The sequence below is a fragment of the Schistocerca americana genome, chromosome 4, assembly GCF_021461395.2.
Source record: "Schistocerca americana isolate TAMUIC-IGC-003095 chromosome 4, iqSchAmer2.1, whole genome shotgun sequence".
Lineage (NCBI taxonomy): Eukaryota > Metazoa > Arthropoda > Insecta > Orthoptera > Acrididae > Schistocerca > Schistocerca americana.
Window position 1 is genome coordinate 36249829 of NC_060122.1, and position 23496 is coordinate 36273324.

The following is a 23496-nucleotide window of genomic DNA, read 5'->3' on the forward strand; positions in this document are numbered from 1 at the left end:
TCGCCGCGGCTCTAGCAGTGGATGTTGGGGGGGGGGGGGGGCCGTTCAGTCATTGACACACGGCTGCATTTCGTCTCCGGGAAGGGCCTCCGGTACTGTTCAAATGTGTGTGAATTCCTAAGGGACCAAACTGATGAGATCAGCGGTACCTAGACTTACGCACCACTTAAACTAACAAGCTAAGAGCCGGCCGGGGTGACCGAGCTTCTCTAGGCGCTACAGTTTGGAACCGCGCGACCGCTACGGTCGCAGGTTGCAATCCTGCCTCGGGCATGGATGTGTATGAAACCCGGGACCTCCACAGCCGGAATAGAGCACTCTACCTGCTAGATCACTATGGCCACCAAATCGTGTTGTCCTTGAACAAATTTTCAGCAAGAGTCTTTATACAGCATGGCATGTGTCGGTAGATGAATGTTTAACGTGATTTTCACGCAAGATAACAATCTAAGGTGAAAAAAATCTTCTTTAAGAAAGTAATATATGTCTCCTATCCCAGTACAATGATTACAGGAAGCTATAACGATTTATTAAGTCAGTTTGATGAATATTTCGATGCCTGATCACATATCAGAAGTAGAGTTTTAAAAGTTGACATCTTTTAATGAGCTTCGAAACAAGATGGTAACACTAAAATATAAACAAGGAAGATACCGAATTGAGAACTAAACGTCAAATAAACGAAATGAATCATATTTCAGTAACTATAACTGCAATCGTGAGAATAAATTACAGCGCAAGACCCGCCGCGGAGGCAGTATCAGCAGACATCATGAGACCCCGATGCGCGAATGTACGACAGCTGAAGAGAATGGTGATAGCGATCTTGTATTTATTTACTAGTTCCCATTTTTACTTATGAGCAGCATCAAAAGATATTGTAGTCAAAAAAATCATTCATTTTTCTTATTAAAACACATAATACGTTAATAACACTAAGATACCAAGAAGCAGCCGCTAGATCGGGGGGGGGGGGGAGGGGGGGCGATCGACAGGTCGAGAGAGACCCCGAGATTTCTCGAGCTGTGACGTCAGCTGCTCGAGCAAGTCGACTCTTTCTGAAGTACACCACTATCGGTGGGTTGGTTTGTACGGGGGTTGACGAGGTACGATATCGCCCGCTTTTAAATATGAAACCACGTATACTGAAAGGCTTGATCGGTCTTCATTGTGCTGCGATGGACATGCAGTGTGTAAAACGTCCACAAAATGGGCAGCATTCTAAGAAACGCAAGGTTTATACGCCCGGCAGTCAAAGTTGGTCGTGCGGCTCGCACTTCCTGAGGGCAACTTTTCTCAGGTGGTGCCTGAGCGCTGGAAGCAAAGAAGAAATAAGATGCGATGAGTCGTGGAACTCAAAATTACAAGCAAATGCGTACATTCCAGAAAGAATGCGTAAAACGTCCCAGTGATTACTTCGATTGTCGAAGCAACGGACACAAGAGGAGGAGGTCTAAGTGCGGAACAGAAGATCGCCTTACGATGTTGCGGCCATAATACAGAGGTGTTTCGCACAGCACGATATTAAAGGGCTTTTGGCAAGTAAAGAGTGCAGCGAAAGAATGAGAAGGCCTCGGAGTGAAAGAAATTTCCTACAATTGCTACTTGCTGTTGAAACACACGAGACGAAATGGCACGAACGTTGTAGATTTTTAATTAAAAAACTGCATGCACATAAAGCGAACACCTATATGCATAAGTTAATGAAATAGTCATTTCCCGCATTACATAGTTTATTACCTGATACTGTTGCCGGAGATGGAGCATTTTCTGTATGCAATAGACCCAGGGATATTTTCTTCTACTGTTTTACTTTGGCATGTTCCCTACCTCCTTCACGTCTGCTTTCTGCTTGAAGCTCCTTTTCTTGTTTTTAATTCTTTTAAAAACTAAATTTTCTTCTCTTTATGATACGCCAAATTCAGTATGAAAGATCTCTCCTTTAGAAAAGCAATAATTCTTTTGATATTCGATTCGAGCTGTTGCGTGTCGTTTAAAACTTCGTCGTGGTGTTTTTCTGAAAGTCTACTGTTTCTATCACATTTCCTGCGTAGTAATTTCAGCCAGTTTTATTAGATCGGTCAGAGCTGGCCACGGTGGCCGTGCGGCTCTAGGCGCTGCAGTCCGAAATCGCGGGACTGCTACGGTCGCAGGTTCGAATCCTGGCTCGGGCATGGATGTGTGTGATGTCTTTAGTTAGTTAGGTTTAAGTAGTTCTAAGTTGTAGAGAACAGATGACCTAAGATTTTAAGCCCCGTAGTGCTCAGAGCCATTTGAACCATTTATTTTTTTTACTTTTCCGTCTTGAGCTTGTATAGGTCAGCTTTAATCATTTGAAGATCACTCAGAGTCGTGCACGAAAACGTAACAGCGGGCGTATATACTGTGTGCCCAAAAGTGTCCGCACAGCCCGATGAACATCTCTGCGTGACTCATGCGGTTTATCCGAGGGCAGAGAAGCGCGGGTGCAACGGTTCGTTGTCATGTCCTCCTTGTTCTCTCCCGTCTGAGTGATACATTGCAGCAGGTCGGACGGAAACTCAAGTTCACTCGCATTCTGTGAAGCAGATTTAAGATAAGTGACTTGTACTGATACCTATATTATCGAAGTTATTGTGAACAGAAAGCGACAGAAAAGTGAAAGAAAATAATTGCTTAGAGCTGTCACCTGTAAACCGTACTCCGATTACTTTATAGTGCTCTTTACTCGTGTACACGTTGAGTTGCATGACGTGCTGTTGTTGCCGGCAACATACTTGTCGTGATTGATACGCGTCACTGTCGTATCATAGTGCTAACTGTTTGCCAGGGATCGAGGTGCTTCAAAATTCACCCTCACGGCAAGCATACTGGTGGAAGTTCCCATTCCGAAAATCGAAATTCGGGTGCCCGGCACGGAAAGCCGCGGGAGCCAGCACCGAGTTGCAGCGCTAGCGGACGGCGCGGAAGCGGACTGGAGCACTGGCTGACCGCGCTCGGTTCCTCCGCAGACGGGCCGCGCTCCAGTACGTGGGCGGCAGCTTCCGGGGCACGAGCCCACTTACACGTACCCGCCAAATTAACCTCATCGCACTTCAGGTTAATCTACACGTACGTGCAACTCTAACACACTGCCGAAACGCGTCGTGCTGATAAATATTACTGAAAAGTGACGGAAGGAGTAAATATTACGTAAAGAAACTCCATGGTGGGCGCAGTTCTCCACAATTGATCATACGAATAATACGGAGAATATACTCGAAATTTCGGAGAACATTCTCAGGTCCGCATGAATAAAGCGAGGCGTGGAATACACGTACTTCACCCGTGGAATGTGCAACTGAGCGTCAGTAGAAAGGGTAGATGGTGGGAGTTGCTCAAATCAAAGAACGTTCTCCGATTTCGTGTGAATAAAACTAGAGGAACTTCTCACGAGGCGAGAACGTTCTCCGTTTTTCGAAGTGAATTTTGTAGCTTATTTCGAGCTCAGTAAGTTATTTTGAGTTTTACCGAGTTTTTTATTAAAAATGGTAGAATTTGAGTTGCTTGGAAGGCAAAAAAGACATAGTAGCTCGAAAAATACTGAAGTGAAGAACTGAAGAAGTTTATACGATTTGAGAATGAAAAAATTATTTGCGTATTGCACTTCATTCCCGAAAATCGTGAAATAAGAGGGGCGACGTTTCAAATGAAGTGATAATTAAAACATTTGTGTTGCTCTTTAGTAGACCCAAGTTTTCAGACTCACTACGAGAAGATTTAGGTAAATGTAAATGTCGTGTGACTAGGGCCTCGCCAGCCGGGGTGGCCGAGTAGTTCTAGGCGCTACAGTCTGGAACCGCGTGACCGCTACGGTGGCAGGTTCGAACCCTGCCTCGGGCTTGGATGTGTGTGATGTCATTAAGTTAGTTAGGTTTAAGTAGTTCTAAGTCTAGGGGACTAATAACCTCAGATGTTAAGTCCCATAGTGCATACAGCGATTTGATTTGGATTTGGTGTGACTAGGGCCTCCCGTCGGGTAGACAGGTACACACCAGACAACTGTTTCACTGACATTTTGAAACGTTCATGATGATATTTTCTCGGAACATAAATCTTATATTTTGTTTTGTTAAAAATAAACTGGGCGGATCACAATAAGTAGTAACTGGTTTATTACAAACCTAGCGATCTGTTCCTCGTTACGAACCGCACGGTCGACCGCTTACGTACTTTAAGCCCGTCGTATCTAACCAAAACTATCTCTTGTTAAGGAAATTTGGCAGAGTTCCGGTTTGGAGTAGATGAAAATATCGTGTGAGCTTTAGATTTCGTTCGTATATTGTGTTCACCTAACTTCCATAGCAAAAATGATCCCCGTATGTCGAAAATTCGCTAGTATCGCAAGAAAATGCATTTTCCTAAACTGTTGGTAATTGTCTCAATAGTTTGTTGCCGCACAGAAAAGTGAAAGCGAAACATAGTGCAACTCTTCCAGAACGCACTGATGTCAGTTCCATATTTGTACACTCAGTAGTTTGCTCGTTTGAGAAAGTTCAATGAAATGTAACATTACGCGTGTGTTGTGTACCCTACGCGGTAGACGACACACACACACACACACACACACAGACACACAAAACACGCGCTCACGCAACCTGTTGAAGAAGGAGGCGAGGTATGTAGAAGGACCTCCGTCGGTAGAGAATATGCTTCGAATTTTTTGCTCATAGGACAGTGAAAACTTTCTCAGAGAATGTTCTTTTGCTCTGCGAATCCTCTGTGGAGAATGTTCTCTTTTTTATTCGTACGAAGTCGATACGTCTTTTTCCCGCAGCATAATCACACGCCGCGGTTTCAATTGTTCAACATGTGTTGCGTTTGTATGTGGCTGCAACCTTCTTGTTTGGATTTTATTTGGGTGTTTTGGAATCGATCTTCACTCCAGCATTGTTTTCGTCCTCTAGTTGCATCGAAAACGTTTGTGACGAGAGGGTGGACACTGCGTGGCTTGCGTGACTGCTGGCGTACAGCCGGCGGGTACTGGAACTTTTTAGAACCGGGTTGTCGCGGGGTTTGAGTATTTTTAAGAAGAGGCGTCTCTGTGGCTTTGCTTCTCGGATTGGGTCGAGTAATACTTCGTAGAAAAGGCTCTCGCTTACGGTAGCTGGAGTTGTGTGACAGTGCCAGAAACGGTCGTCATGAGCGCATTCATGTTATTTGTACGTCCACGTCTTCCCCCCGCACAATATTCAGCAGCTGTGAATACACAGCTGAGATACCAGCGCTGTGTAGCGTATCGGCGTCTGCTCCACTGTTGTTTCCGGCAATTTTTTGGAGTAGATATATTCCGCAGAGAAGCTTCTTCGACAACTTCGTGCAGTGGAGCTTAATTGATAGTGTCCGATAGAGGGCGACAAGCAAATACTCACGGAAGTATTTATGAGAAACTTCGATACCACTAAATAACAAGTGTACTTTTCTGTGTACCTCTTTGTTTGGATATGGAGAGCTGCGACCTATGTGGATGTGGATGTGGATGGAGCCTGCGTTTGCAAAACTACGGTGAGGTTGATTGTGAGCGCACTCCCACAATGCTTACCTTTGTTCTGGCATACTAACGCCGTGTCACCCACGTAGTCAGCGGGTGACACAGCTAGCTGAACAGAAGTGAAGGCACCACTGATGCTTGACGCACGCCGTTGCCCAGGGCTGTCCATCTCCAATGGCGACCTCCCTGCTGAACATCTCGTGCGTGGTTCGCTCCGCAGTCTGCGTGTACTGTCAGAGACACATTGTTGGCACAGCTTACCTACGTCTACGATTGTATATTTTACACAACCGGTACTGGGCACGGCCATTTTTCGGGTGTACGCTAGAGCACACGGAAAGACCCGTCATAGTCCTCGTACGTCGTCGGCAAGGTACTGCCAACACCAGTGGACAGTGCTCGGCTGTTACGTGGACGTCGCTCACGCAGACCGATGCGGCCTGCCCGCTCGTAACGCTGGCTATCCTCTGCGCCGGGAGCCGTCCGGCGCCGTCGTATGCGAGGTGACGGCCAGCTGGTGTGTGTCGACGTGTCCGGGAAGATTCACGGCGGCGCGTGCGCCGCTTTTAGGCTAATTGCGACCGCAGTTAATTAACGAGGCTGCACTGCGCGGCAAAGGCGGCGATCGACATTCCCTGCAGCATTGCGGACTTGCTCGCCCCCAAAGTAAAACGTCATTTAAAGGGGTGAGTTTTCACTATAATAAAGGTAGCGTCCGAGATAGCAGGAAGTCAAGTTGAACATAACAGCGAGTACTCATTACATCTGGTTTATGGCCTAATACAGCTTAATGTATTTATAGTTTTACTAGCTCTCTGTCATATTACATGTGCATCAGATGGTAAAACTTTTGAGCTAAGTTGTCAGTCGAGGCCCGGCTTCAGCGCAGGTCTTATCATAACTGACGCTGAACTGTGCTCTCACAATTATACGTTTTGATAGGTACATTCTTACAATTGTCGTCTGGTAATGTCTAGAAAACACCGCTCGTTGTTATGTAACTTTAATCTGAATTACCTATCAGACCACTTGAAACCTCGTAACAGATGAAAATTCGCCAACAACGGAACGACAGAATATTTCGCAATGTCTTTCCAATTGCGGCGTTAACGGAAGGCAACCTTCAAAGATCCCAGAGAAAAAAGTGTCGACGTTGCCGTTGACAGGAGGACGCTGGTTCCTGTTCTCGGAGGGCTCACTCTTGTCATAGTACTGCGTTTTGTGGTTCAGCGTCTTCTTAATCATTATTTTATTGCTATTGTGAGACACTGAGAATGTTGCGCGGGACTTGGATTTCTGCCCTGTGAGTGCTGCTCCACAGAAACAGGCCAAAGACGTGAAACCAAAAATGTTTCAGGTTTTGCAATACCTCGTCACAGTAAAAATAAGTAACGACATAGATGAAACAGTTCACATCATAGACCTTTTCTCAACACTAGAAAAGTTAGCTCTATTGAAAAAGAAGAATGTAGTTTTAGTCATTACTTCTTAGTAACAGAGGAGACAAAATGCAATGGGTAAGGTAAAAAAAGCTATGTATTTTAATCTAAATATTCTTTCTTAATTCTGACACAATGTTCCGGCTCCTTGTACTATGCACGGTATCTCACGGCATTACTTTCACCGTTAGTCCTAACTGGTGTCGATCGCATAAGAATAGCATCGTCGGTCCCTTTTTCGTTGTCGGGGCTCTCAACTAGCTCCAAGTATATCTACATCTGCATGCCTACTGCGAAAGCCACCGTACGGTGGATGGCATTCCTGTTCCATTCGCAAATACAGCAAGGCAAAAGCGATTGTCTCTATATCTCTATGTAACTTTTCGTGCCTTATCTTCGTGCTCTTTACGCGAAATGTATGGTGGCGGCAGTAGAGCTGATCTGCAGTCGGCTTCAAATGCCAATTCTCTAAATTATCTCACTAGTGTTTCTCGAAAAGAATGTCGTCTTCCATCGAGGGATTCGCATTTCAGTTCACGTAGCATCTCCGCAATACCTTTGACTTGTTCGCACCTACTGGTAAAACTTGTAGCAACCTGTCTCTGAATTGCTTCGATGTCTTCCTTTAATCCGACCTGATGCGGATCCCAAGCACTCGAGCAGTACTCAAGAATAGGCCGCACTAGCGTCCAATGTGCGGTCTCCTTCATACACGAAACACACTTCACAAAAATATGTAAACAACGTGACTGCGTCAACCAGCACATTACTAATCGCAGTATTCGAACGTTACACGATCGTTTTTCCTACTCATACGCATTAACCTACAATTTTCTACATTCATCGCACCAACTAGAAATTCTGCCTAATCCATCCCGTATCCTCCTAGTCAATGGACTTCGACAACTACCGTACTCCACAGCATCATCAGCAAACAACTGCAGACTGTCTGCCAGATCATTTATGTATATAGAAAACAACAGTGGTCCTATCAGACTTCCCTGTGGCAAGCCTGACTGTACCCTTGTCCATGATGAACACTCGCTCTCGAAGACAACATACTGCGTTCTATTTTTAAGAAGTCTTCGGGACACTCACATATCTGGGAAGCTATTCCACTCACACGTACCTTCGTTAATAGTCTGCGGTGGAGCACCTTGTCAAATTCTCTACGGAAACCTAGAGATATGGAGTCCGCCTGTTACACTTCATCAACAGTTCGCAGTAAATCATGCGAGAAAAGTGCAAACTGAGTTTCGTACGAGCGATGCATTCTAAAATCGTGCTGGTTCGCGGACATAAGCTTCTCTGTGTCAAATACATTTCTTATATTTTAACTGAGAATATATTCAAGAATTCTGCAGGAAACCCATGTTAAGGATATTGTTTCGTAATTTCGCGGGTCCGTTCTTTCACCCTTCTTACATAAAGGAGTCACCTGCGAATTTTCCAGTGCCTTGGGACTTAAGGCCGGGCGGGAGACTCGCGATAAATGGAAGCTACGTAAGGGGCCAATGCCGTAGAGTCGAACTGGGAACCCATCGGGACCTGGTGACATATTTGTTTTCAGCTGTTTCAGCTCTCCAGTAATGCTTATTGCTACCACTAACCTTCAGCCTCTGACAGATGAGCTGCCTCAGTTTAAGCAGACGCCCCGCCGCAGGTGTGTAGTGCCAACAGCACGGATGTCTCGCCCACACTACAAAGCTTTTTAACGAGACATGGCCGCTCGGGAAACACGAAATGCGCACTTACCGGAAGTGTCACAAAAATTAAAACCTTTGGTCTAGAAGCAGGCACCGACGACTCCCGAAGACGTGAGATGGGTGATACAGCGCGGGAATGTGTTGCGATAAATGCAGGTGAGATTAATAAACCTGCTGCGGTCCTACGGTCCGTCCGCAATCGGTTTATAGCAAATATCAATGGTCGAGCTGAACTTCCAGAGCACGGCAGCCATAAACACACGAACTGTACCGGAGTTAAGCGTTTCTTGCGTTTGAAAGACGATCACCTGCAAGTCGGTCAATGGTTTGAGTCCTTGTTATGTTGTTACTATTTCATCAGGTTCCTCACGTGTCAGTTCGTTGAAGTTCTCATCGGAAGCTCTTTTCAACACCACGGAAAAAGTGTATGGTTCCAGCTGCAGCTGCAAACGTTAAAAAATTACTTGCGTACGTGAGAAAATCCGCCTCACTGTCCCATATAAGTTGGTGGAAGCCACGCGTCAGCTTCCTCAGCCTGAATTTCAACTCCATCGCCTCGTCCCGCCTTTCCTAACAGCCAGACTCCGGACACGGCCTACCCCACACTGCAGACGGATCCCTGTGATTTTCGTCAACGTCTAGTTAGGGTGCGAACTGCGGAACGAGGGGCTAACATAGACGCCAGCAGCAAGAGTTGTGTGTGTACCTGTTTTGTCCGTTATCGAACGCCAGACGCCTAGCAGAGGAGAGGCAGCAGGTTTTGTTGGGCTCGCTGGTAGCGAGAGCCGACAGTGTACCGTTGCGAGGCGTCGGGGTCGGTGCTGCGTTACCGCAGAGGCCGGCCGCGTTCCAGCCGAGGGGGAACCAGTTCCACGCTTTTGGTATCCGGCGTTGCGGTACTGCCCGCCCGCCCTAACGGTAGACGCCGCTTTCGCGGCTGTCGTAGACCAGGCATCAGAGACACATTCCTCAACATAAAATCACTTCCCCCGGCTGTAATCGACGTAAATCCAAATCTTTGAAAGCCACTTCCCCCGGGCACGATTCACCTATCCGTGTAGGGTAGCTGTTAAGTACCCCCCCCCCCCCCCCCCCCCCACTGTTTCTGTTTGGGAGCAATGTTCTGCACTGAACTCTAGCCTGGTCCCTTTTCAGTCAACCAAGCTGTGAGCACCATTTCACTATCTTACAACTTAAGCGTTTTAAACCATTTACGTTAACACGTTCTCGACCATAAAACTCTCTAGAAAACATTCACGTCTCGCCGAACTCAAACGTCTATCATTTGAATCAATTTCCTTGGAATGTTCGTAGTTTTAATTTCTTCGTAATTTTTCCCTCAAACTCATTATCGTCGCATAATATTGGTAGTGTCCATTTTATATGCTCACTACCTCTCTTTTACATTTGCTTAAGTTACTTAATAATAGCTGGCGGGTTTGTTGCTCTACTCCTGACTGACTCTGAAAACTGAAGCAGCAAATCAGTACCGAGCTCTGAGGGTGGTAATTGTTGTTTGGCAGAAGAGCCAACACCGTGTTACTAGAGGAGGCCGAAATGCACGCGTTTTAGCTCACGCAGGCTGGCATGAGGAGGGAAGAACTATACTGACGTGAGGTCTGGAACATGACAAGGAATTAGAATTCAGAAAGCGGACGTAATTAGTTTGATACTTAACTTTAATCCATTAATGATGAACGTCGCTCTTGACGGTACATGAGTCACAATATTATCAGTTCAGAATACAGTCGTGAAAAATATGGCGCCTTACTAGGTCGTAGCAAATGACGGAGCTGAAGGCTATACTAAACTGTAGTCTCTGCAAATGAGAGCGTCTGTAGTCAGTGAACCATCGCTAGCAAAGTCGGCTGTACAACTGGGGCGAGTGCTAGGAAGTCTCTATAGACCTGTTGTGTGGCGGCGCTCGGTCTGCAATCACTGATAGTGTCGACACGCGGGTCCGACGTATACTAACGGACCGCGGCCGATTTAAAGGCTACCACCTAGCAAGTGTGGTGTCTGGCGGTAGTCTAATGACAAAAAATTTGTGACCACAGACGTGAAGTAAAGGAAATTTATTCTATATTCGGATCATTGTTTTATTCGCGACCACGTCGCAGCTTGTGAAACTAGTGCCATGTCTTGCTTAAGACAGAGTCAAAAGTCTCTGTAAACTGAAGCAGCAAATCAGTACCGAGATCTGAAGATGGTCATGATAGACCGAAACCGTCAGTTTCATGACAAAAAATTTGTGACCTCAGACGTAAAGTAAAGGAAATGGACTCTAATATTTTTGTTGCGATATGTAACTGACTTGCATATCTTGGACTAGTTTGTTTGTCGGTCACTTTCTCTGTACGCCGCTGCGGCTTACTGGACACTGGAACCCTGCAGCTTTGCCCGGGTAGTGTCCGTTCGTGTAGTGATTGCTAACAATTTTATGAGAGTAACTCGCTGACGTTGGTCGACAATAGAATATGGAAAAACGATACATCGTCAGTTTGATGCCAAGTGGATTCTGTAGCTTTAAAGCGCAGGCTCCACAAGACTCTGAGAACATTTGCGAATGTGTGAAGAAATTCTTTACAATTGTGACTGCCAAAGATTAGGGTAATATTTCCTTACGCACCTGATTAAATTATCTTGGGGAGCGAGACATTTACGTCTGTAACAACAGTGCGTAGAGATGCATGTTGTCAACTTGATTCAGCATTCACGTGTCCTATTGCGTGTTTTCCAGAACTGACGAAACGCTGCCGGCCGAAAGTGGCCGAGCGGTTCTAGGCGCTACAGTCTGGAACCGCGCGATAGCTACGGTCGCAGGTTCGAATCCTGCCTCGGGCATGGATGTGTGTGATGTCCTTGGGTTAGTTAGGTTTAAGTAGTTCTAAGTTCTAGGGGACTGATGAACTCAGAAGTTAAGTCCCATAGTGCTCAGAGCCATTTGAACCATTTTGACGAAACGCTTTCTTAGACTTGGCCGAAGCCGATTATTTCTCTAGTACTTCCCCCATCTGAGGTAGCATACCGAGCCCAAATGGCATCTACGTAAGCGTCGATATATGCCCTGCAGTGTTCCTCTTTATTCTATATTCAACAAGGAGCGTTGTGACGCGTCGCAGAATGCGTGACGAAACACTACCGGCGAAACATCCAACCCGAATGGGCCCAGTCGTTGCAAAATTTATTCTCGGACGACACCGTCGGTGAAGTCAGCATTTCGCTGACATACTATCTCGGCGAGGTTGACGCAGGCTTCCTCTGCAGCGGCGCGCAAGTCGGCGTACTGGCGCCAGTTCGGAAGACGTGCAGTCTCGTCACGCCGCGCCCATTCACAGTGGCAGCCAGTGTGATTTACAGTCGAGTGGGCGTACGCGTCCCACGCGCGACCGACAAGGGAACGCTTTCACAGCGCCGATAACGCACTTCCGCAAACTGTATTTTTACGCGCGCGCCCCCTCGCGGCCCTGCACCGAGACGTCTCTCTTCCTCCCCGGCTGCTGTGTCGCGCCGGCAGTAAATCCCACCCCAGCGACCGCACAGGATTACCATAACGAGCGCCAACAGGGGAGAACGGCCGAGGCGAGGCGACACTCAATTGAGGCCCCCCACACGGCCACCCCTCCGCTGTTAAGGAGACGAATTACTTGCAGCCTAATTGGGTTTGTGCGCCGTACCAGTTGCCGTAACCGCTGTGGGCAGTACTCGCTAGTCGCTACAGCGTATTAACCGAGGCCGTCTGCCGATGTGCGATTAATAACTATGAGCAACTTATCCGTGAAAATTGCGAAGCTGTTCGAAGGGGAACAAACCCGTAAAAATACTTCGGGGACGGCGAATGAAACGCTTTAATGTATCGAGAGGCTTTGGAAGGGGCAACATTGACCAAGAATCCGATACGATTCGGTTTTGGGGGCTCGACATATTACATTTTGAGCATGTTATTTTAGACAGCGGGCAGCCGCTGTCGAATGTTCACATTTTGAACATAGTGATCCGTATTGGCCGTAAATTACTTTTTATTGAAAGTCACGATTGTTGCTTCAGTTGAAAACAGCAGTATAAAATTAACACGGATTTTTTTTCCACAGAATCCTTAGCAATATTTGAAGAGAGAGGCTTTATAACAAGTCACAGCGGAAAGGTAAAGCCCTTAGAGCCATTCCCCATTGTTGACGCCAAGTTGAAAACAAGTAGCGCGTTAAAAGCGGCAGTCGATAGTTCAAATGAAGGGGACAGGGAAGCGGCAGTCGTTACTTAAAATGAAGGGGACAGCAGAACCCATAAGAATAAAACCCGGATAGAAAGCGAACGGGCCACACAAAACTGTAGACTAGTGAGCCACGTGGACGATTTCAGTGACCAGGGCCTTACCGTGCCACGAGCAGGAAGGTGGCTGAGCGGCAGCACGTGAGGCAGAACGCAACGCGAAACATCTGTACAGGTGGTGTCGGACCACTGTTAAGGAGTCTATGGAAAAAAAAAAATCTGTAATTTTGTACAAATCACGCGAGGACGCGTCTTCAGTTGAAGCAAAATCAGTAGTGACTTTTCTTATTTTTTTTTTTTTAACGCAATTTACAGCCAGTTCGGAGCATTTGATTCAAAACGTTACAGTCATCAGCCAGAACAAAATGAACACCTACCTAATAGCCGGTATTATGTCCACTTTTGGCACGTATAACTGCGGCGACGCGTCCTGGCCGGCCCGTGTGGCCGAGCGGTTCTAGGCGCTTCAGTCTGGAACCGCGTGACCGCTGCGGTCGCAGGTTCGAATCCTGCCTCGGGCATGGATGTGTGTGATGTCTTAAGGTTAGTTAGGTTTAAGTAGTTCTAAGTTCTAGGGGACTGATGACCACAGATGTCAAGTCCCATAGTGCTCAGAGCCATTTGAACCATTTTGAGCCCTCCTCCTAGTCAAGTTGTGCCACAAACTTCTCTTCTTCCCTATCCTATTGAATACCTCCTCATTACTTATGTGATCTACCCACGTAATCTTCATCATTCTTCTTTAGCACCACATTTCGAAAGATTCTATTCTCTTCTTGTCCAAACTATTTACCCTCCCTGTTTCACTTCCATACATGGCTACACTCCATACAAATACTTTATCTTGTTGAAAAATGCCACTGCCGTCGGTAACCGTGGTCGTCATGAAGGAGTGTACGTGGTCTGCAACCAGTGTGCGATACTCCTCGGCCATCATGGTGCCCCGTACAAGCTCCACTGGAGCCACGGATGGCCACGTGAATGTTCGCCAGAGCATAATGGAGCCGTCGCCAGCTTGTCTCCATGCCGCACGACAGGTGTCAAGGACCTGTTCCCGTGCAAGACGAAGCATTCGCGCCCTCCCATAGGCATGACGAAGAAGGCATCGGGATTCACCAGACCACGCATCGCCCTGCCACTGCGCCAACGTCCACTGCCGATGGTCACGTGCCTGTTTCAGTCGTAGTTGCTGACGCCATGGTGTTGACATTGTCACATGCACAGGTGGTCTCCTGCAGAGGCGCATCGGTGCGTCGTGTGCTCAGGCAAACGTGTACTCTTTCCGGCATTAAAGTGTGACGTTAGTTCGCCGCCTGTCCTGTTTTACCCGTATGCCCAGCCTACAACGTCCAACACCTGTAATGAGGAGTGGCCGCCCAACCCCACGACGTCTGGGCGTGGTTTCACCTCGGTTTCGTCACTGACCACAGCACTTTTCGAAAACCCGACAAGTCGTGCAGTTTCTGAAACGCTCATGTCGAACCTCCGGATCATCACAACCTGTCATCGGTCGGACAGATAGATCGCTTGCCTTCTCCATTCTGCACACGGACAGCACGCTCGCTGGTACTACACGCGCCGTGCGTGTGTCTGACTAGCAGACAGACATTCCTCGCCAGGTGACGCTGCTGTCGTGTGGACGGGTGTGTATCGATAGCGGGTCGGTGTCACAATGTTCTGGTTGATCATTGTGTAGTTTACTGCATTTCTAAGACCACATTACCGTCAGTCTAAATTCGACCTATTCTAGAATTTTGCTCCAGTTTTGGGACCTTCATAGTGTCACCCGGAAGGAACAGGAGAAATTCAGATGCGCTCGGCTACGTTTGTAGACACCAGCATTTTACAGGTAGACGTTTTGTCATTGTTGTTATTGTTATTACTTATTCCATTCACCACTCATGTTTGCGGTGCCAGCCGTTGAAGGAGATTCAAAATGGCTCTGAGCACTATGGGACTCAACATCTGAGGTCATCAGTCCCCTAGAACTTAGAACTACTTAAACCTAACTAACCTAAGGACATCTCACACACATCCATGCCCGAGGCAGGATTCGAACCTGCGACCGTTGCGGTCGTGCGGCTCCAGACTGTAGCGCCTAGAACCGCTTGGCCACCCCGGCCGGCGTTGAAGGAGGTCTGAGTTGGTTGCACGCACGTCCCACACATCAGAAAAAAATGTTCAAATGTGTGTGAAATATTAATGGGACTTAGCTGCTAAGATCATCAGTCCCTAAGCTTACACACTACTTAACCTAAATTATCCTAAGGACAAACACACACACCCATGCCCGAGGGAGGACTCGAATCTCCGCCAGGACCAGCCGCACAGTCCAGCAGTGCAGCGCCTCAGACCTCTCGGCTAATCCCGCGCGGCTCCCACAATCAAGAGAGTTTCTTTGTCTGGCCGCCATGATACGCATTCACTCAGACCTCTCGGCTAATCCCGCGCGGCTCCCACAATCAAGAGAGTTTCTTTGTCTGGCCGCCATGATACGCATTCACAAAAAAAAATGGCTTAAAAGTCGAAATGAAAACATTTAGTTCAAATGCAGAAACCGCAGAATACTCGTGGTTAAAGGTCAGGGTAATACAAACCTTGGTCCAGATAAACACGTCAAAAAAGCTTAATGGGAACACGTGCATCCGTATGAAAAGAATCATATGTGTAGCCGACAATAATTTCCAGTAACTTCCTGGGGAAAAATGGATAAGGAAATGGTAGGAACTTTTGGGTGTTGTGTAAACTTAGTACATACAAAGCTTACATTCAGGGTTTTAAATGTTCAGGTGTTCCACGTAGTCTGCCCCCACGTGAGTGCTACTCACAGAACGCTCACACAGCCACGTCAAGCCATCAAAAAAGTCCTTCTTTTGGATGTAGTTCGACCCCCACGTCACATTGGCTTGAAAGTCGGTTATGCCGTCAAATCGCTGACTTTTAGTGTGAATTTAGTCACACTTTGTAGTTTTGTGATAGATTCTTACCCACAACACCAGGTCTCGTAAACCGCGATGTTTTTTTTTTTTTTCCATAGAAGCCGTCCACGTGTTGCATTTCGATCAAGTCACGGTTGGCATGCACGTGTTTTTTTTTTTTTTTTTTTTTTTCCTGTTGTGGACTCAAAGATGTGCGGGACGAACTTTGCTCACGCTCTCCCCTTCTTCAAAACATTGTCGAGAATGTCTCGAACACTTGATTTAGAGATGTTGCTCCAGCGCATTTTGTGCCACAACGACGTTGGCATACTGCGTTCGCAGGGCCACCGTAGTTCGCTTAAAATTACCCAAGTTAGTTGACGCCTATCACTTGCTGCTACAGTGTTGCCACGTCGGTTATCGTTCGCTTGTAGTCGGCACGCCAACACGTCGGGTCACTTCATACGAGCTCAAGTGGTGCTACACGTAACGCGGAGCAATGTTGGAAGCGGGTGCTGTCGCGTGTGACCTAACGATAACCTCGTGATGTGCAATGCATCCGAGAAAACGGCGGTCAACAAGCTGCGGAAGTACAACTGAATCACGCTCGCTTTGTTCACGGCGGTTAAAGCTGACTTCTACAAGCTCAAGACGGAAAAGTAAAGTTAAAAAAAAAGCGCTAAAGGCAAACTGTAATTTCTTGCTTTCATTTTTTACACTGGCTACAAGAGCTGCTGCGATACCAACCGATGACCAGTCCTAGGTTATAGCTGACAGAGGGAAGTTCCAGACAAAAAGAAGAATGCTAGGAAGCTAAAATAAAACAAATAAAACAGTTAGTACGAAGAAGGAAATGAAGCGACAAAGGATTAAAAATAAAAGATACAAAAAAAAAAAAGATTTTGATGAGCTGTGAAGATTGGAACCGACAGTTTCGTGCTTGTCGGACCTGCAACTTATCCACTGCGGTACACAAACACTTGTCATAATAGGTTTTTATCCACTCCTGGTACAGAACCAGTCGAAACGACGATTTGCTGCCTTCAGAAAGTTCGGCCTCATGCAGTGTTTTAGGAAGCTTATCTACTGTGGGCCGACGTCTGTGATGACAGCACAGTAGTTGCACAAGTGACACCGGATCGCGTCTTGTGCGCGAGGATCCGGCAGTGCCTGGCTAGTGCTGCGCATGAAACATGCTTATGTTCTTACCGTCGTTGTGCATGCGTTGTTTTTGGTGTGGCTATCACGTCTGACAATATGTGAAACGGAAGAGCCAGACCCAAAATTCTGGATCTACAAACACCAAGGAAGAATGGCGGACAGTTGGAAAAAAACTGAGGATTTGTTGTGGCAGTTTCAAAACGGCGAACAGTGCCGGCGTGACGTTGAGTGCTCTGATGGAGCAAACCAGCTCCAGCGCGTCGAATGTCAACTAACAAGTAATTTAAACCAGACAGTGCTTGCTCACAACTGGCTGGTCGAATGCACAGCTGTTGTTTACGGCTGTTGTTAGTTGAAGCTGCCATCGCACTTAATACGCGAGGAATGAGACCAGTCTCGGAACTTTTTGGACGGACGGTGTATTCACGCATAAGGATACCACGACACCAACATTTGACCGCCGCACAGGCAGACAAATTATAGACTTTGGTATAATTACCCCCAATATTGGAAAACAATCGAGAGTGCCAAAAACATCGTGAGAACAAAGCCCTGTCGGAATTGCAGTTAGATAGGGTGCGTTAACTGGCGCTCTGCTAGCCTGACATTTGTCGAGAATGCCTCGCGTTGCGAGTTGTCGGTAGTGGCGCGTGGCTGGAACAGAGCGCAGGCCGCTCCAGGCTGGAAGAGCGGATGCGCGCAGCTGCGGAGTCGAGACGCTTCTGCTGCAGCGCCCTGCAGCCCTTCTAACCTGCGGAGAAACAAGCTGTACTGACAGAAACAGCACGGAGTCGGGGCAAACCACTGCAGCGGGACTGGTCTAGTCTTATTCTCGCACAGTGTCTCGCAAACAGCGGACACAGGTGAGCAGGTGGCTGTCTCATTCCTGGATTTCCGAAAGGCGTCCGACGTGGTACCGCATAGCCGGCTAGCAACCAACGTATGATCGGCCGGAATAACCTCACACGCGTGCGATTGCCTCGCTCGGTTTGTGACTGTTATACTGAAGTGTGAAGGCTTCACTGTTGAAGGAAGTGACATCGGCCGTATCCCAGGGAATCGGAACAGGACCTGTTGATGTTGCGAGTACGTAGAAAGGATTTATCGGGTAGGAAGTACTGGAGAAGGCGAATATAAGATTCGTTGGAAGACTTAGTGCAATGCAACTGTAAATGAAATCGACGCCACTGCGAACGGTTCAAGAATGCTGTTTGAGCCATATTTGCATCTAGCTCACCAAAATGTGTAAGGTGTAGTTCGCTGGGTGCTAATGTCCTGTTCTCAGCTAGAGGGAGCTCAGCAGACGCTTTAGCTATCGCCTGGCCTTGTGTGTGGAGTACCAGTGCTGAGCCTGAACCGGCCCCAACACGCTTCTCTTCCCGAGTCACCAGCCTTTCGACTGGCTCGGTGGCGTGTCCCCCTCCTCTTCCTCCTGTCTCTTGCAACTACACGGCCTGCTACTACCCTGCTGCAGAATTTCCTCCCTGGCGGCTCTGCTGCTGTTTCCAGCCCCTGCTGCACGCCTCGGCAGCTGCCCGACTGGCCTCTTTCGTCTGCTGCTACGAGTCTTCAGCTGTTCTGGTTAGTGCGTCTTCATCTTGTACTTCATCTACCGAAGCAATTTTTACATGCTTCGCTAGCACCATATTTCACATACTTGCAGTTCCTTTCGCGGATTTCCGGAGGCCCACGTTTGAAGCCGGCCGAAGTGGCCGTGCGGTTAAAGGCGCTGCAGTCTGGAACCGCAAGACCGCTACGGTCGCAGGTTCGAATCCTGCCTCGGGCATGGATGTTTGTGATGTCCTTAGGTTAGTTAGGTTTAACTAGTTCTAAGTTCTAGGGGACTAATGACCTCAGCAGTTGAGTCCCATAGTGCTCAGAGCCATTTGAACCATTTGAACCAATAAAGACTCAGTCTATACAAACGTAAAGAATATTAAAACGCTCAGTAGTCTATGCCACTGATGCTAATACCACACTCAGAGTAGAACAGATTTAGCAAACTGAGAAATAAAGACAAAAATATTTCGAAAAATTGTCACACTAAAAAGAGACTAAAATGACAATTACTTATGAAGAAAGGACAAAGAACCATTTGAACCCACGTTTGACTTGCACAGATGCTGCAGACGAATCCTTTCAGTGACTACTTCTTTTGTTCCGCATCAATATTTGATGTCAGCAGAGGTCTGTTGCCGAAAAAATTCTTAAAAGCGAGTTCAATTTTCCACCTCGGCTACTTACGTTCAGTCATTTATTCTACACGACCGCCTCACTTTCGCTATGTGCCGATATGAAGTGCTCACTTCGTAACGTACTCGTCATTTACATACATAACAGCTGTCGTAGTAGACTCGAAAGAGCACAGCGTTCCATAGTCTTCGACGACTTAAAACAGCACGAGTATGAAACATATGTTTCGATTCTACTACGAAAGTTATACATTTAAACGAGAAAGCAAGTCCCATGTACGAAGCAGCTTTCAACTTCTCATTACTTTACGAATGAATTAACGTGTCAAATATTTGACGTTCAATATGCGAGCGATAAAAATGTTTAGAAAAGGTTTGAAATTAGGTTAAAATTTGGCGTAAGTGGATACGTGCGCCCATTCTCAAATACTACAGTCTGTGTAATTTGCGAGACGTGAGCTATGCTAGTTCGAGACGCGTGCACAGTTTCTAACTTCAATACCCGACCTTTTGTGCTACCCTGTAACATAAGATTATACTTCTTAACGGCCGGCCGGGGTGGCCGAGCGGTTCTAGGCGCTACAGTCTGGAACTGCGCGACCGCTACGGTCGCAGGTTGGAATCCTGCCTCGGGCATGCATGTGTGTGACGTCCTTAGGTTAGTTAGGTTTAATTAGTTCTAAGGTCTAGGGGACTGATGACCTCAGAAGTTAAGGCCCATAGCGCTCAGAGCCATTTGAACCATTATACTTCTTAACGGGTAGTTCACGACCGCATTTTGAATGTTTAAATTCGGCAAATAATTGTATGAAATATTTAAATTCAGATTTTTGTTGCGTCTGGAAGCCTTTGAGAGGCCAGTCTTGCAAATGGGACTGGGTGCCACGCAGCTAACTACTCGCTGCTCGCTGTTCTGGGCAGTCAGAAACGGTGGGCCACACTCGGTGTTGGGTTGGGTTGTTTGGGGGAAGAGACCAAACAGCGAGGTCATCGGTCTCATCAGATTAGCGAAGGATGGGGAAGGAAGTCAGCCGTGCCCTTTGAAAGGAACCATCCCAGCATTTGCCTGGAGAGATTTAAGGAAATCACGGAAAACCTAAATCAGGATGGCCGGACGCGGGATTGAACCGTCGTCCTCCCCAATGCGAGTCCAGCTCGGTGTTGGGTGCGCTGTCGCCCACAACAGCCGTGCCATCTCAGCGCTGCTACCGCTGTTCATTGGCATTACTCTGTCCAAATTTTCTTTCACTTCATTTGCTGTTCGTTCGAGGTAAGAGTAGAAGAACCGCTGCAACCCGGCCTTGTACCCTTGTCCAACTTGTCTGCCCTGAAGTCCCAGTATCAGCACTCGCACTAGTGCTCCGTACATGGTGCTCATTAACCGCACGTTTCAGCTCTTTAGACGCAGCCGCGAAAGAACTGTCAGCAACTTGTTCCTAGTCTCAGTTTTGGTCGCAAAACGCTGGGAAGTGTCCCAATCTTACTTCGGCTATGTCAGAGTTCTTCATTGATATCTTTCACCTTCCTGGAAACAAACGTGTCTTTATGCAGTACATGTTCAGTTTTTCTTCCTGTTCTTCTGTACATTATTTTTGCACTTATTGGCGTAAATTTTCTACAAAAATGCCGCAGCTAAGACGTGGGGAAAAGTAATGGCGTCTGGGAGAATGGCGTGTAGTGTTTTCCAGTGACGGTGTCGGACGCTTCCGTAGAGTTCTCTTGTGGCGCTGTGCGGCGTCCCAAGGGCGGACGTTGCATCAGGAGGATTTCCACACAGTTGCAAAACGAGGATGCGGCCAGCAGCTTATCTGACGGGCGGAACTTGGCGGCAGTGGCTGCGCCGCTCCACCACAGCCAGAACTGCCCGGCTGCCTGGGTGGCTGCAGCAGCCGGCGTCGCGTAAGGCGGGAGGGGAGGGGGGTGCGAGGAGGGGACGGCAACGCCCACCGCCCACACTGCACTCTGCGAGGTCCTCCGCTCGGGTGGCAAATAAGGCTCGCCGCACGCACTCTGCGGCGTTATTAATTTGTTCCATGCCGCCTTTACACACATTTGTTAACTTCTCGTCAGGTGTACTTCCATGCAACTAGAGTGAAGTTTATGGCGTTTCTGCAGACTGCTGCGTGTTCAATACTGTCTGGGCAGATATTACGCAACTCGGCAAAGAAATTGTTGTGTTGGCAGAAGAGCGAACACCGTGTTACTAGAGGAGGCCCAAATGCACGCGCTTTAGCTCACGCAGGCTGGCGTGAAGAGGGAAGAACTATACTGACGTGAGGTCTGGAACATGAGAGGGAATTAGAATTCAGTAAGCGGACGTAATGAGTTTCATACTTAACTTCAATCCATTAATGATCAACGTTGCTCTTGACGGTACATGGTTCAAATGGCTCTGAGCACTACGGGACAACATCTGAGGTCATCAGTCCCCTAGAACTTAGAACTACTTAAACCTAACTAATCTAAGGACATCACACACAGCCATGCCCGAGGCAGGATTCGATCCTGCGACCGTAGCGGTCGCGCGGTTCCAGACTGAAGCGCCTAGAACCGATCTGACGGTACATGAGTCACAATATTATCCGTTCAGAATACAGTCTTGAAAAATATGGCGCCTTGCTAGGTCGTAGCAAATGACGTAGCTGAAGGCTATCCTAAACTGTCGTTTCTGCAAATGACAGCGTATGTATTCAGTGAACCATCGCTAGCTAAGTCGGCTGTACAACTGGGGCGACTGCTAGGGAGTTTCTCTAGGCTAGACCTGCCGTGTGGCGGCGCTCGGTCTGCAATCATTGATAGTGGCGACACGCGGGTCCGACGTATACTAACGGACCGCGACCGATTTAAAGGCTACCACCTAGCAAGTGTGGTGTCTGGCGGTGACATCACAGAACTCACAAACGTTTCTACACCACTGAACAACCGCGGCGTACATAGCTGAGCTGCACCGCTCCCTTCGCCACATGAGTATTTGTAGGCTGCCGGTAAAGGAGAGCTCGGTACGCGTGGCACACACGTGGGACGTCCCTGCCCGGCTCCCGTGACATCATTTCAGCCGCCCAAGTCGCACTTGTGGGGGGGGGGGGGGGGGTTCGACCCGACCGACGCCCTCGCCGGCGGCAGTCCTGAGCTGGCGCGTGTCGCTTGATACACGAATCACTACAAGTTCCTGGCCACGCAAACAAATTTTCCTCGCAACTTTGTTAATCACGGGCGTTCGCCAGGCATCAGAGGATGCTGGAATACAGCACGCAGCGAGGCGACACTGAGCGCCTAGTGTAGTCATCTGCCATCTAGCGGCCGAAGTATACAACTAAACAAAACGCATAGACGTGGCTCAGTGGTGCTGCGACCTAAAGAAAAAAGTGCAATCCAAACGCTGACGACTGTTTAGAAACGATACTCTTCAAGTAAGTTTCGTAAAAGAGTTTTTTTTTTATTTTTAAATGTATTGTGACTACATAAAAAATTATGAATGGGTTCGTGACTTAAACACTTTGAAGATGAGGGGAACTCCTGCATATTAACTGGCAGCAAGAGAGGCTACTGCTGCTTTTGTCTAAGAGCACAGTGTTTGTACAGTTCGAGTACGGCTTTATAAGAGTGAATGTGTAAAAAAACTACGTATTCTGTTTGGTGGTAAAGTGAGCTTTTGTGAAGAAAGCCAAGGATGAACGACTTAAAAATAGCTACCGACAACACTACAGTGCATTTTGAGCAACAGAAATCCCAGTAAGAAGAAGCGGCTATATTTAATTGCCAATTTGGCAATAGTGTGTTCTGGCGTGCTCTACGTACTACGCAACTACGAGAACCCTTATGCTGGCCAAGACTCGTAACAATAAATACAATTGTCGAGTCATTACTATTTGCTGCATCTCTTGTTCGGGCTGATAAACTATGCTCAGCAACCAAGTAAAAGACTAGTTTGTAGCATGTACTGCCGGCCGAAGTGGCCGTGCGGTTAAAGGCGCTGCAGTCTGGAACCGCAAGACCGCTACGGTCGCAGGTTCGAATCCTGCCTTGGGCATGGATGTTTGTGATGTCCTTAGGTTAGTTAGGTTTAACTAGTTCTAAGTTCTAGGGGACTAATGACCTCAGCAGTTGAGTCCCATAGTGCTCAGAGCCATTTGAACCATTTTTTTTGTAGCATGTACTGTGGAGTAGGAATCCATCTTATGAAAGCCATGGCCTCTGAAGAAATGTAAAAGTTAAATAATATATTTTTCTGGGTTTTATACAAGGCAAACGACTTTCCTAAACTGTATAATTGTAGCAGGATACTTCTCGGCTAAAATAGCT

At 47.5% G+C, this 23496-nt stretch overlaps 1 protein-coding gene and 1 non-coding gene across 2 annotated transcripts in view; both read left to right on the plus strand.

The window, feature by feature from the left end:
- LOC124612497 (unc-112-related protein-like) overlaps positions 1-23496 on the plus strand; it is a 617439-nt gene that overhangs the window by 309503 nt on the left and 284440 nt on the right. The gene's annotated exons all lie outside the window — the stretch shown is intronic.
- Trnas-gga lies at positions 13361-13444 on the plus strand. The gene is given in 2 exon segments: positions 13361-13400; positions 13410-13444. It is a non-coding gene; the product is annotated as a tRNA-Ser (tRNA).